Source organism: Capricornis sumatraensis, chromosome 9 (assembly GCF_032405125.1).
Source record: "Capricornis sumatraensis isolate serow.1 chromosome 9, serow.2, whole genome shotgun sequence".
NCBI classification, from domain to species: Eukaryota; Metazoa; Chordata; class Mammalia; order Artiodactyla; family Bovidae; genus Capricornis; species Capricornis sumatraensis.
Window position 1 is genome coordinate 87,265,366 of NC_091077.1, and position 12,525 is coordinate 87,277,890.

A 12,525-nucleotide genomic window follows, 5' to 3' on the forward strand; every position below is an offset into this window, starting at 1 on the left:
CTTAGAAGGACACAAAGCACATGAAGACTTGAGTTTTTAAAGAAAAAATATCTGAGAAATAGTTGCTTTCTGGTTATAAAATGCTGTATTGTTGAATCTGGTCTTCTCAATTTAGGTTAATTCTTTACTGTAAAAAAAAAAAAACCCTGTCATTTAATTTTTATTGTATAGATGAGTAGTGAACCAGAATATGAAAAGATGGATGGATTGTCCACCCTGTATGTTGTAGTGTACTTAAAATGCAAATTCTGGTGCCCATCTTTAAAGAGTTTTAATTTAACCTGGAGAAGGAAATGGTAACCCACTCCAGTACTCTTGCTGGAGAATCTCATGGACGGAGGAGCCTGGTAGGCTACAGTCCATGGGGTCGCAAAGAGTCGGACACGACTGAGAGACTTCACTTCACTTCACTTCATGATGTGTCCAGATGGCTTAAATATGATGCTGTAAAGAGCAATATTGCATAGGAACCTGGAATGTCAGGTTCATGAATCAAGGCAAATTGGAAGTGGTCAAACAAGAGATGGCAAGGGTGAACGTCGACATTCTAGGATTCAGCGAACTAAAATGGACTGGAATGGGTGAATTTAACTCAGATGACCATTACATCTACTACTGCAGGCAGCAATTCTTCAGAAGAAATGGTGTAGCCATCATGGTCAACAAGAGAGTCCGAAATACAGTACTTGGATGCAATCTCAAAAACGACAGAATGATCTCTGTTCGTCTCCAAGGCAAACCATTCAATATCACAGTTATCCAAGTCTATGCCCCAACCAGTAACGCTGAAGAAACTGAAGGTGAATGGTTTTATGAACACCTACAAGAACTTTTAGAACTAACACCCAAAAAACGTGTCCTTTTCATTATAGGGGACTGGAATGCAAAAGTAGGAAGTCAAGAAACACCTAGAGTAACAGGCAAATTTGGCCTTGGAATGTGGAATGAAGCAGGGCAAAGACTAATAGAGTTTTGCCAAGAAAATGCACTGGTCTTAGCAAACACCCTCTTCCAACAACACAAGAGAAGACTCTATACATGGACATCACCAGAAGGTCAACACCAAAATCAGATTGATTATATTCTTTGCAGCCAAAGATGGAGAAGCTCTATACAGTCAAGAAAAACAAGACCAGGAGCTGACTGTGGCTCAGATAGTGAACTCCTTATTGCCAAATTCAGACTTAAATTGAAGAAAGTAGGGAAAACCGCTAGACCATTCAGGTATGAACTAAATCAAATCCCTTATGATTATACAGTGGAAGTGAGAAATAGATTTAAGGGCCTAGATCTGATAGATAGAGTGCCTGATGAACTATGGAATGAGGTTCGTGACATTGTACAAGAGACAGGGATCAAGACGATCCCCATGGAAAAGAAATGCAAAAAACCAAAATGGCTGTCTGGGGAGGCCTTACAAATAGCTGTGAAGAGAGGCAAAAAGCAAAGGAGAAAAGGAAAGATATAAGCATCTTAATGCAGAGTTTCAAAGAACAGCAAGAAGAGATAAGAAAGCCTTCTTCAGCGATCAATGGAAAGAAATAGAGGAAAACAACAGAATGGGAAAAACTAGAGATCTCTTCAAGAAAATTAGAGATGCCAAGGGAACATTTCATGCAAAGATGGGCTCGATAAAGGACAGAAATGGTATGGACCTAACAGAAGCAGAATATATTAAGAAGAGGTGGCAAGAATACATGGAAGAACTGTACAAAAAAGATCTTCATGACCCGGATAATCACGCTGGTGTGATCACTCATCTAGAGCCAGACATTCTGGAATGTGAAGTCAAGTGGGCCTTAGAAAGCATCACTACGAACAAAGCTAGTGGAGGTGATGGAATTCCAGTTGAGCTGCTTCGAATCCTGAAAGATGATGCTGTGAAAGTGCTGCACTCAATATGCCAGCACGTTTGGAAAACTCAGCAGGGGCTGAGTGGACTGGAAAAGGTCAGTTTTCATTCCAATTCCAAAGAAAGGCAATGCAAAATAATGCTCAAACTACAGCACAATTGCACTCATCTCACACACTAGTAAAGTAATGCTCAAAATTCTCCAAGCCAGGCTTCAGCAATACATGAACCGTGAACTCTGATGTTCAAGCTGGTTTTAGAAAAGGCAGAGGAACCAGAGATCAAATTGCCAATATCCGCTGGATCATGGAAAAAGCAAGAGAGTTCCAGAAAAACATCTATTTCTGCTTTTTTGACTATGCCAAAGCCTTTGACTGTGTGGATCACAATCAACTGTGGAAAATTCTGAAAGAGATGGGAATACCAGACCACCTAACCTGCCTCTTGAGGAATCTGTATGCAGGTCAGGAAGCAACAGTTAGAACTGGACATGGAACAACAGACTGGTTCCAAATAGGAAAAGGAGTACGTCAAGGCTGTATATTGTCACCCTGCTCATTTAACGTATATGCAGAGTACATCATGAGAAACACTGGACTGGACGAAACACAAGCTGGAATCAAGACTGCCGGGAGAAATATCAATAACCTCAGATATGCAGATGACACCACCCTTATGGCAGAAAGTGAAGAGGAACTAAAAAGCCTCTTGATGAAAGTGAAAGTGGAGAGTGAAAAAGTTGGCTTAAAGCTCAACATTCAGAAAACAAAGATCATGGCATCTGGTCCCATCACTTCATGGGAAATAGATGGGGAAACAGTGGAAACAGTGTCAGACTTTATTTTTTGGGGCTCCAAAATCACTGCAGATGGTGATTGCAGCCATGAAATTAGAAGACGCTTACTCCTTGGAAGAAAAGTTATGACCAACCTAGACAGTATATTGAAAAGCAGAGACATTACTTTGCCAACAAAGGTCCGTCTAGTCAAGGCTATGGTTTTTCCAGTCGTCATTATGGATGTGAGAGTTGGACTGTGAAGAAAGCTGAGTGCCAAAGAATTGATGCTTTTGAACTGTGGTGTTGGAGAAGACTCTTGAGAGTCCCTTGGACTGCAAGGAGATCCAACCAGTCCATTCTGAAGGAGATCTGCCCTGGGATTTCTTTGGAAGGAATGATGCTAAAGCTGAAGTTCCAGTACTTTGGCCACCTCATGCGAAGAATTGACTTATTGGAAAAGACTCTGATGCTGGGAGGGATTGAGGGCAGGAGGAAGAGAGGACAACAGAGGATGAGATGGCTGGATGGCATCACCAACTCGATAGAGTTTGAGTGAATTCCGGGATTTGGTGATGGACAGGGAGGCCTGGTATGCTGCGATTCATGGGGTCCCAATGAGTCGGACACAACTGAGCGACTGAACTGAAATGAACTGAACACATCTATTTGAATGGCTAAAATCAAAAAAAAAAAGAGAGAGAGAGAGACAATATCTATTGCTGGTGAGGATATGGAATAATAGGAACTCTCAATGAAAAATGGCACTGCCATTTTTGGAAAACAGTTTCGTCGTTTATTATTACTACAAAGTTAAATTGAGTTTTGCCATATGATCCAGCAAACCATTTCCCTAAATATTTACTCAATTGATCTGAAAACTCATGCCCACACAAAAACCTGTATATGAGTGTTTACTCATAATTACAAAAAATTGGAAGTAACCAAGATGTCCTTTAATAAGTAAATGGATAAACAAACTGCTGTACATCCATACAATGGAATATTACTTTGCAATAAAGAAAAATGAGCTGTCAAGTCATGCAAAGACATATCACTGAGTGACAGCAGTCATTCTGAAAAAGCTATAGAATGTATGATTCCATTTACATAACATTCTGGAAAAAGCAAAACTCTATAGAGACAGTGAAGAGATAAGTGGCTGCCATAAGTTTGGGGGTTGGGGTTGATTAAGAGAACCACGGGGGAATTTTAAGGTGATGAAACTCTTCTGTATGCTACATAATGGTGGGTACATTGTTGTTGTTAAGTCACTAAGTCATGTCTGACTGTTTGCAACTCCATGGACTGTAGCTAAATAACACCATGGATTTGTCAAAATTCATAGAACTATATAGCACAAAGAGTTAACCTTAAAAATAAGACCTAACTTAAAAATATCATTTAGGAGGTCAGGGGATCCTGGGATAGAATGAAGATCATGAGACAACAATTTAATTGTACTACAAATGTATGAAAAAGTTCAATAGTCAAGGAATAAGTTGCTGACCTAAGAAACTGGAAATTAGTAGAATTTATAACACTAAAGGCAAAAACAGTTGTCCATAAGTACTGTATTCTAATTGATCAAGTTGCCACTGGGAATATGGGATAACAATTTTGAAACCAGTGTGCATGTACAATAGAATTGAACAGTTAAGTTAAAGGATAACAGATGGCAGGAGCCAGTTTCCTCACTGTTGTAATGAGAAGTTTTAGATCAGCAAGGGGAGAATTCATATTGTAATTCATATTGTGATGCATTCATATTGTATGGATTCTAATTCATATTGTAATGCATTAGAATTGGCAGCTTCAATATGAATGCACATTTAGCTTAAAATAGATACAGATGGTTATATATAGAGAGATTTATAGATATGTACATATACAGGGGGTAGTATACACACATGTAAATCCTTGCTCTGTTATTTAAGAGAACCTAGAGCAAGGACACTCCAGTGGAAATGAGCATACCCAGTGCCCAGATCATGTTTTCTAATACCATTCCAATAAAAGGAACCAACGCTCCTTGGAAAAGCCTCCAATTCCCAGACAGGGCAGACAGGAAATACACAAGATGAGTCTGGAGGATCTTACAGTGCTCAGAAGCAAAGGAAGTGCTGAAAACAAAAGCAAAATAAAAAAGACATAATGAGCATATGTCAAGGAGAGACAGGAGCTAACTGAAAGAATTCCCAATGGCCAAACTGGAAAAATTTCAGCAACTAAATAAATATAATAGTATTGGATTATAACCAACAGCATAAAATAAACAGCCATGAGTCCATAGTAATTATATTTATATAAATATAATATATAAGGAGAAAAAGTAGCTAAATCTGTGCAGAAGAATTCCAAGTTATTTACACAGATACTCATCTTTCTGACTTCCCTGGTGGCTCAGAGGTTAAAGCGTCTGCCTCCAATGCGGGAGACCCAGGTTCGATCCCTGGGTTGGGAAGATCCCCTGGAGAAGGAAATGGCAATCCACTCCAGTATTCTTGCCTGGAGAATCCCATGGACGGAGAAGCCTAGTAGGTTACAGTCCACGGGGTCGCGAAGAGTCGGACACGACTGAGCGACTTCACCTTCACCTTCATCTGTGTGGTCCTTTAAGGAGGTGGAACATAGCACAGCACTCTTTAAATGTGAGCCATGTTGGACTGCAAGGAGATCAAACCAGTCAATCCTAAAGGAAATCAATCCTGAATATTCATTGGCAGGACTGGTGATGAAGCTGGAGCTCCAGTACTTTGGCCACCTTTGATGCAAAGAGCTGACACATTAGAAAAGACCTTGATGCTGGGAAAGATTGAAGGCAGAAGAAGGAGACGACAGAGGATGAGATGGTTGGATGGCAGCACTGACTCAATGGACATGAGTTTGAGCAAGCTCCGGGAGTTGGTGAAGGACAGAGAGGCCTGGTGTGCTGCAGTCCATGGGGTCGCAAAGAGTCAGACACGACTGAGTGACCGAATAACAACAACAAGGTGCGGTGACTTCCTTACAAAGTATACGGTATACGGAAAGTGGGGAAAAGAGTAAACTTTAGAGAAACTTGAAGAACATCACCTCAGATGATCAAGGTTAGGATTAACAGATATAAGTCATACTGAGAGTGTGTACCCTTAATACCTGATGAAAACAACATTTTACCTCTGTGATCTTCCTCCCCAAACCCATAAACCCAGTCTATTTATAAAAATAAAAAACAGACTAATGCCTAATTAAGGGGCATTCTATAAAATATTTGACGAGTACTCCACAAAATAATCAACATCACCAAAACCAAGGAAAGTCTGAAAAACTATCCCAACCAACAAGAACTTAAGGACACACGACAAGTAAATGTAATGTGCTACCATGGATGGGATGCTGGAACATAAAAAGGACACAAGATAAAAACTAAGGAAATCTTTAAGCATGAACTCTGCTTTAATATATTGTATCAGTATTTGTTCACTAATTGTATGGAAGGTACCATACTAATGTAAGTTGTTCAGTTCAGTTCAGTTCAGTTGCTCAGTTGTGTCTGACTCTTTGTGACCCCATGGACTACAGCACTCCAGGCCTCCCTGTCCATCACCAACTCCCGCAGTTTACCCAAACTCATGTCCATCGAGTCAGTGATTCCATCCAACCATCTCACCCTCTGTCATCCCCTTCTCCTCCTCCAGCCCTCAATCTTTCCCAGCATCAGGGTCTTTTCAAATGAGTCAGCTCTTCGCATCAGGTGGCCGAAGTGTTGGAGTTTAAAAGAGAAAATCGGGTGTGTAGTATATGGGAACTCTCTTTACGATCTTCACAGCTCTTTTGTAAAGCTAAAATTATTCTAAAATTAAAAAGAAAAAGTTCATTGAAAAAAGAAGGAACTCTGGAAGAAAAAAAGAAAACAACACTAATAAGACCTACTGGTTTTTGGCTTCAGGCTTCATGCAGGATACATTCTGAAGGCGCAGGGAGCCTGAGCAGTGAGCAGTGCCGGTGCCCTCAAGCCAGACTTTCACATCCCCCTCTGCTCCGCTGACGGCCACCGCTCCCTCCCCTACTCCTTTGCTGTCGCTCTACCCAGAGATTCCTATTTCTTCCTAAGTCAGAGCCATTTAATTGTAATTATCATTAGGCTCTTTGTGTCCTTGTTGCCTGCTAATCTCTGACCTCAGGATCTCACTTTCATCTTAAAAAAAGACATTACACTGGTCAGGGCAAATCACACGGGCTTCTTTACCTTTTTCTGCTGCCTTTAAAGCCTACTTCGACCAACCCCCGCCCCTGTGTAAATGCACTCTTTCTTCTGATAATCTTGAACACATCAATTTACACAGTTCTTTTATATTAATTATATTTCTATCATGTCTTCTTGAGATTATAGCCTACTTTTATTTCTTGGGTAGCAACGTATTGAATCATTTGTTTTCTGTTTGTTCATTTAAAAAATGACTTCTAAGTAATATATCTTTCTTTTTAAAATACTTTTCCAATTAGAACTGTATTATCTAAAACCAAAACAAGCACACATTTCTATTTTTCATATTTCAAGTAGGAAGTTCTGGCTTAAGAGGAGTTCTTTCATCTATAAGCTCTCAAGGGTCAGAAATTAGGTCCCTAATTCTAAGCAAAAAGCCAGTTTATTAGTGAGTGCAGACTAGACTATAGTAAAAAGAGACTCTCTCTCTTTTTTTTTTTAAAGAATATACTCAAATTTTCCTAAAGAAAGTATGTCTTCTTTATTTTATGGTCCAGGGAAGCTGCTAGGTTGGCAGGGGCAGCCCCACTATGTGCAGCCATCTAGAACCCTAGGTCCCTTTCTGGTTCCACCATCCCCTAGTACCTCCTCATTAGCTGTGTCCAGACGGCAGAAAGAGCCTGACCTGGGGAGGTACATATTTTTTCTACTCATGCTTCATTAGCTAACCTATCTACATGCTTCATTAGCTACCCAAATGGAGTCCTTTTTTTTTTCGCCCAAGAGGAAAGCATAGTGGCCAGGTGGCAGTCTCATACACCTGGGTAATATTCTCCTAAGCTTAGAAAAGTTTACCAGTAGAAAGAGCTGGATGCCCACGAGGTCCCCACAATGGAGAATGTGATCAAAATCACTGATGGGGTATCAGAGGCCCTCAGTTGGTGAGGTTCAGTTAGGCATTTCTGAGAAAGAGTGGAAGATTTTGATACCACGTTAGCCATGTCACTCATCACTGAAGAAAGGGAGAGAGGTCTTGGATTCATCAGTGCAGCAACACCAGAGCTCATGAGATAGCAATTGTTGGACTTGTCTTAGAAAACTTAACCTGGAAGCAGGCAGAAGTCCATTCAAAGGCACAGGTTTACTTCTAGTCACATCTCTTTTCTGGAGAGAAGAAAATAAATGATAGTTATATCTGCTAGCTTCAGCGGGTGGGTCAGTCCTACTTGGATTTAGAAGAGAGGAGAACACCAAGCATATTTAAGCAGTATTATCTCATTTGACCTTTTCCCCCTAAAATGACATCTGCAGGTTTCTAATAGAGACTTTTGTTTGTGTGCTTCATGAAGAATATCCTTAACTTCTTTATGAAAGTACCTTACTAAAAATGTCACCTCATATACAGATTATAAATATTACACATCAAAGACAATACACTTTTGGAATCCTTCCCCATTTAAAGTTCACTTTATAGTTACTTTATAAGCCATCCAAAAAAATAGTCAGTTGTGTTAGGTTATTTTCATACCTTGATTTTTACCCAAAGTAGCTTTAGCTAGCTTGACCACTCAAATCTAATGTGATTTCAAATGATTTCTGGTTCTTTCAAAACATTAAATCCATGAATCGACACCTTTGAAGTTATTTAAAGAAGTTTGCCACAGGCTTTAAAATTCTAAAAACAGTTCCAAAAATATTTCAGGTAGTTGCAACAACTTTGGATTAAATGTCTAACTTCTTAAAGAGAAAGCTTGGAAAGAAAAAATTCATTTAATGTTTAAGTTTGGTAAATTTGATGTTAAAACACAACAACAAAATGAACATTACTATAGAGTGAGCTTATATAAGGAATTAAATAGTATATTTAGAATGAGAAGTAAAGCAGTTATACAGATAATTGCTTTATCTAATAATTTCTGCTTGTGTTTATTTTGCATATTTCATCACAGTCATATATACACAGTTTAAAATATGAAATAGATCTATAAGCCTTGTTTTGGAGAAATGGTAGTCTCCTGCCCCCTCCCTCACTGTTCTAGTTTCTCTTTTCCAAAAGCACTTCCACCATTTGGAGCTTGTCTTTGGATATTTACCTCCATGAATCCAAACAGCACACCGCAGAGCCTCTTCTTGTTTTCACAGTTTCAGGTAATATCTACAGGTCTATTGCAATGGAAGTTGAAGATCCCGCTCCCTTTCCCCTTCATGCCCCTGTAACACCTGCACGACCTTCCTGTTCTCTCATTCTCCATTTATATTTATACCCCACTTTGGTACTGACATTATTATCACTGTGTAAACAATATTCATAGCTATTGTTGTTCAGTGACCAAGTTATGTCTGACTCTTTCTGACACCATGGACTGCAGCATGCCGGGCTTCCCTGTCCCTCATCGTCTCCCAGAGTTTGCTCGTTCATATTACATAACGTAGCAAATCAGAATTTCTTTCCCTTTCCTCTACAATTTTTAATAATCATCTTATGTTGCTATTTACTTAGTTTTTTTCCAGATTATCTACCACTAATTCAAAACTGTCAGTGGTCTAAATTCCTCTCTCAAATACGTTAAGATACAGTAAGTCCATGGGGTCGCAAAGAGTCGGACAGGACTGAGCGAATGAACCAAACTGAACTGAAGTATTCTATTAATTTCATTCCCCATTCTGAATTTCCTTTTATAGAAGAAATGTTTCTTGAAGCCTTCCAACTTTCCCCATCCTGAGTGTGTTGCTTTCTCAACCCTGCACTACGGTTGTTTGGGATCTTCCTTCAGCATGATCCTGGGCTTCCTTTTGCCTTTTTCCTCTGTTAATTCTCCTATCTTCTCCTTCTTTACCTTCTCCCTTTTCTGACGGGGCAAATTTTCAGGCTTTTCTTTGAGAAAAGGCGCATCAGAAATAATTAAGATCTTAAATGTTTAAAGTATCCTGAATCTAAATTGAATAGTCTTTCTACATATAGAATTCAAGTGTAGAAATCACTTTGTTTTATATATTTTAAGGCATTCCTCCATTACCTTTTAGGTTTACATAGTTCTATTTAGACTTTCAATGCTGTTTTCTCTGATCCTCTGTTTGGGAAAAGGCCTCCAATAGCAGCTTATCAGATCTTCCTGTGGTTCACTGTTTTCTGAAAGTCTGGTGCGGGTCTATCTTCATCTTTATGCTGGCATGCAGTGATTTCTTTTAGTCTGAAAAATCATGTGTTTCAAGCCTGAATAACTTTCTTGTATTATACCTTTAGTGATTCTCTCCTCTCTTGTGATAGGCAGACTTCTAATCTAGCCCCCATGAATCCCTCTCCATGGTATACACACTGTCACAGAATCTCTTCTCCTTAAGTGTAGATGAGACTTAATTGATTCTAACCAACAAAATATGACAAAGAGAATAAAATAGCACCCTCATGATTATATAATGTTAAAGGACAAAGATGAAGGGATTTTGCAAATGTAATATAGATCCCTAATCAAATGACCTTAAATTAATCCAAAAGAGAGATTATCTTGGGTGGGCCTGACCTGGTAGGTTAAGTAAGGACTCAGAGGTAAAAGTTGCTCTTTCTTGCTGGCTTTGAAAAAGCAAGCTTCCATGAGTTCTAGAGCTATAAAGAAATAAATTCTACCAAGAAACACACGAGCCTTAGAAGAGAACAGTGAGCCTGTGAAGAGATCCCAGCCCCGATGATGCCTTCACTGGTGCCTTGTGAAATCCTGAGCAGAGGACGCCTGCTGTGGGTACTGGACTCCTGGCCAAGGAAATTGCGGGATAATAAGCATACATTGTCTTATGGTGCTGCACCTGTGGTAATTTGTTATGTAGCAACAGAAAATACATCTCTCTTCCCCATCCCAATTTGTTTTTTCTGTTGTCCTGAGCTAGTCAACTTTTTTTTCTTTTTCATCTGTTTTTCTGTTATACTTTCTGGGAAATTTCTTCAGAAATTTTAATCTCTCCTTTCTTATAATCTCTTTTTCATTTCTGCTTATATATATAGGGCTTTGCTGGTAGCTCAGACAGCAAAGGGAAAAGGAAATGGCACCCCACTCCAGTACTCTTGCCTGGAATATTCCATGGATGCAGGAGCCTGGTAGGCTACAGTCCATGGGGTCGCAAATAGTCAGACACGACTGAGTGACTTCACTTTCTGTCTCTTTATAGTTCCTTTTGGAGAAGGAAACGGCAACCCACTCCAGTATTCTTGCCTGGAGAATCCCATGGACAGAGGGGCCTGGTGGGCTGCAGTCTATGGGGCTGCAAAGAGTCGGACACGAGTAAGCAACTAACACACACACACAGACAGCAAAGAATGTGCCTGCAATCCAGGAGACTTGGGTTCAGTCCCCGAGTCCGGAAGATCCCCTGGAGAAGGGAATGGCAACCCACTCCAGTGTTCTTGCCTGGAGAATCCCATGGACAGAGGAGTCTGGCAGGCTGCAGTCCATGGGGTCACAAGAGTCAGACACGGCTGAGTGACTATCACTATCACTATGTAATCCCAGTAGCTTGGAATTATACATAGTCTATTAAGGTTCTAGTTTTCATAGTATCCTATTTTTTGTTTCATGGTTGCCATATCTTTTTTTTACCCTGAAGACATTAATGATGTGATTTATGTTTGGTTTTTTATTTATTTTTAAATTGAAGGATAACTGCATTACAGAGTTTTGTTGTTTTCTACCAAACCTCAACATGACTCAGCCATAGGTATACATATATCCCCTCCCCTTTGAACCTCTCTCCCATCTCCCTCCCCACCCCACCCCTCTGGGTTGATACAGAGCCCCTGTTTGAGTTTCCTGAGCCATATAGCAAATTCCCGTTGGCTATCTATTTTACATAAGGTACTGTAAGTCTCCATGTTACTCTCAACATACATCTCACCCTCTCCTCCCATCTCCCCATGTCCATAAGTTTATTTTCTATGTCTGTTTCTCCATTGCTACCCTACAAATTAATTATTCAGTACCATTTTTATAGAGTCCATATATATGCCTTAGTATATATTTATCTTTCTCTTTCTGACTTACTTCACCCTGTATAATAGGCTCTAGGTTCATCCACCTCATTGGGACTGACTCAAATGCATTCCTTTTTATGGCTGAGCAATATTCCCCTGTATATATGTGTATTAATAATGTGATTTGTTTTTGTTTTGGGGTTTTCTTCTTCATGCAGAGCATATGTTTCCTCCAAGATGTTATTATCTGTTGTTTTATTTTGGTGTATTTCAAATTAAATATTTCTCTCCAATGATAAAGACAATCTGTGTGTATTTGTATGTATCTGTGTATGTGTAGTGGTGTTGAGCTGGACATAAGGAAGTGTCTTATCCAACAGTTTTACTTTAGGGTGACCTGGTTTGATTGTTTAGTTGCGGGGCATAGAATGGCTTCCCTCATATCTCAGTTGGTAAATCATCTGCCTGCAATGAAGGAGACCCAGGTTCGATTCCCCGGTCGGGAAGGTCCCCTGGAGAAGGGCATGGCAACCCACTCCAGTATTCTTGCCTGGAGAACCCCATGGACAGAGCAGCCTGGAGGGCTACAGTCCATGGGATCACAAGAGTTAGACCCAACTTAGCAACTGCTGCTAAGTTGCTAAGTCGCTTCAGTCGTGTCTGACTCTGTACAACCCCATAGACAGCAGCCCACCAGGCTCCCCCATCCCTGGGATTCTCCAGGCAAGAACACTGGAGTGGGTTGCCAT

At 40.0% G+C, this 12,525-nt stretch overlaps 1 non-coding gene across 1 annotated transcript; it reads left to right on the forward strand.

Moving 5' to 3' along the window:
• Positions 1–5,019: 5,019 nt before the first annotated feature.
• Positions 5,020–5,091, forward strand: TRNAW-CCA (transfer RNA tryptophan (anticodon CCA)). The gene has a single exon. It is a non-coding gene; the product is annotated as a tRNA-Trp (tRNA).
• The last annotated feature ends 7,434 nt before the right edge of the window (positions 5,092–12,525 follow it).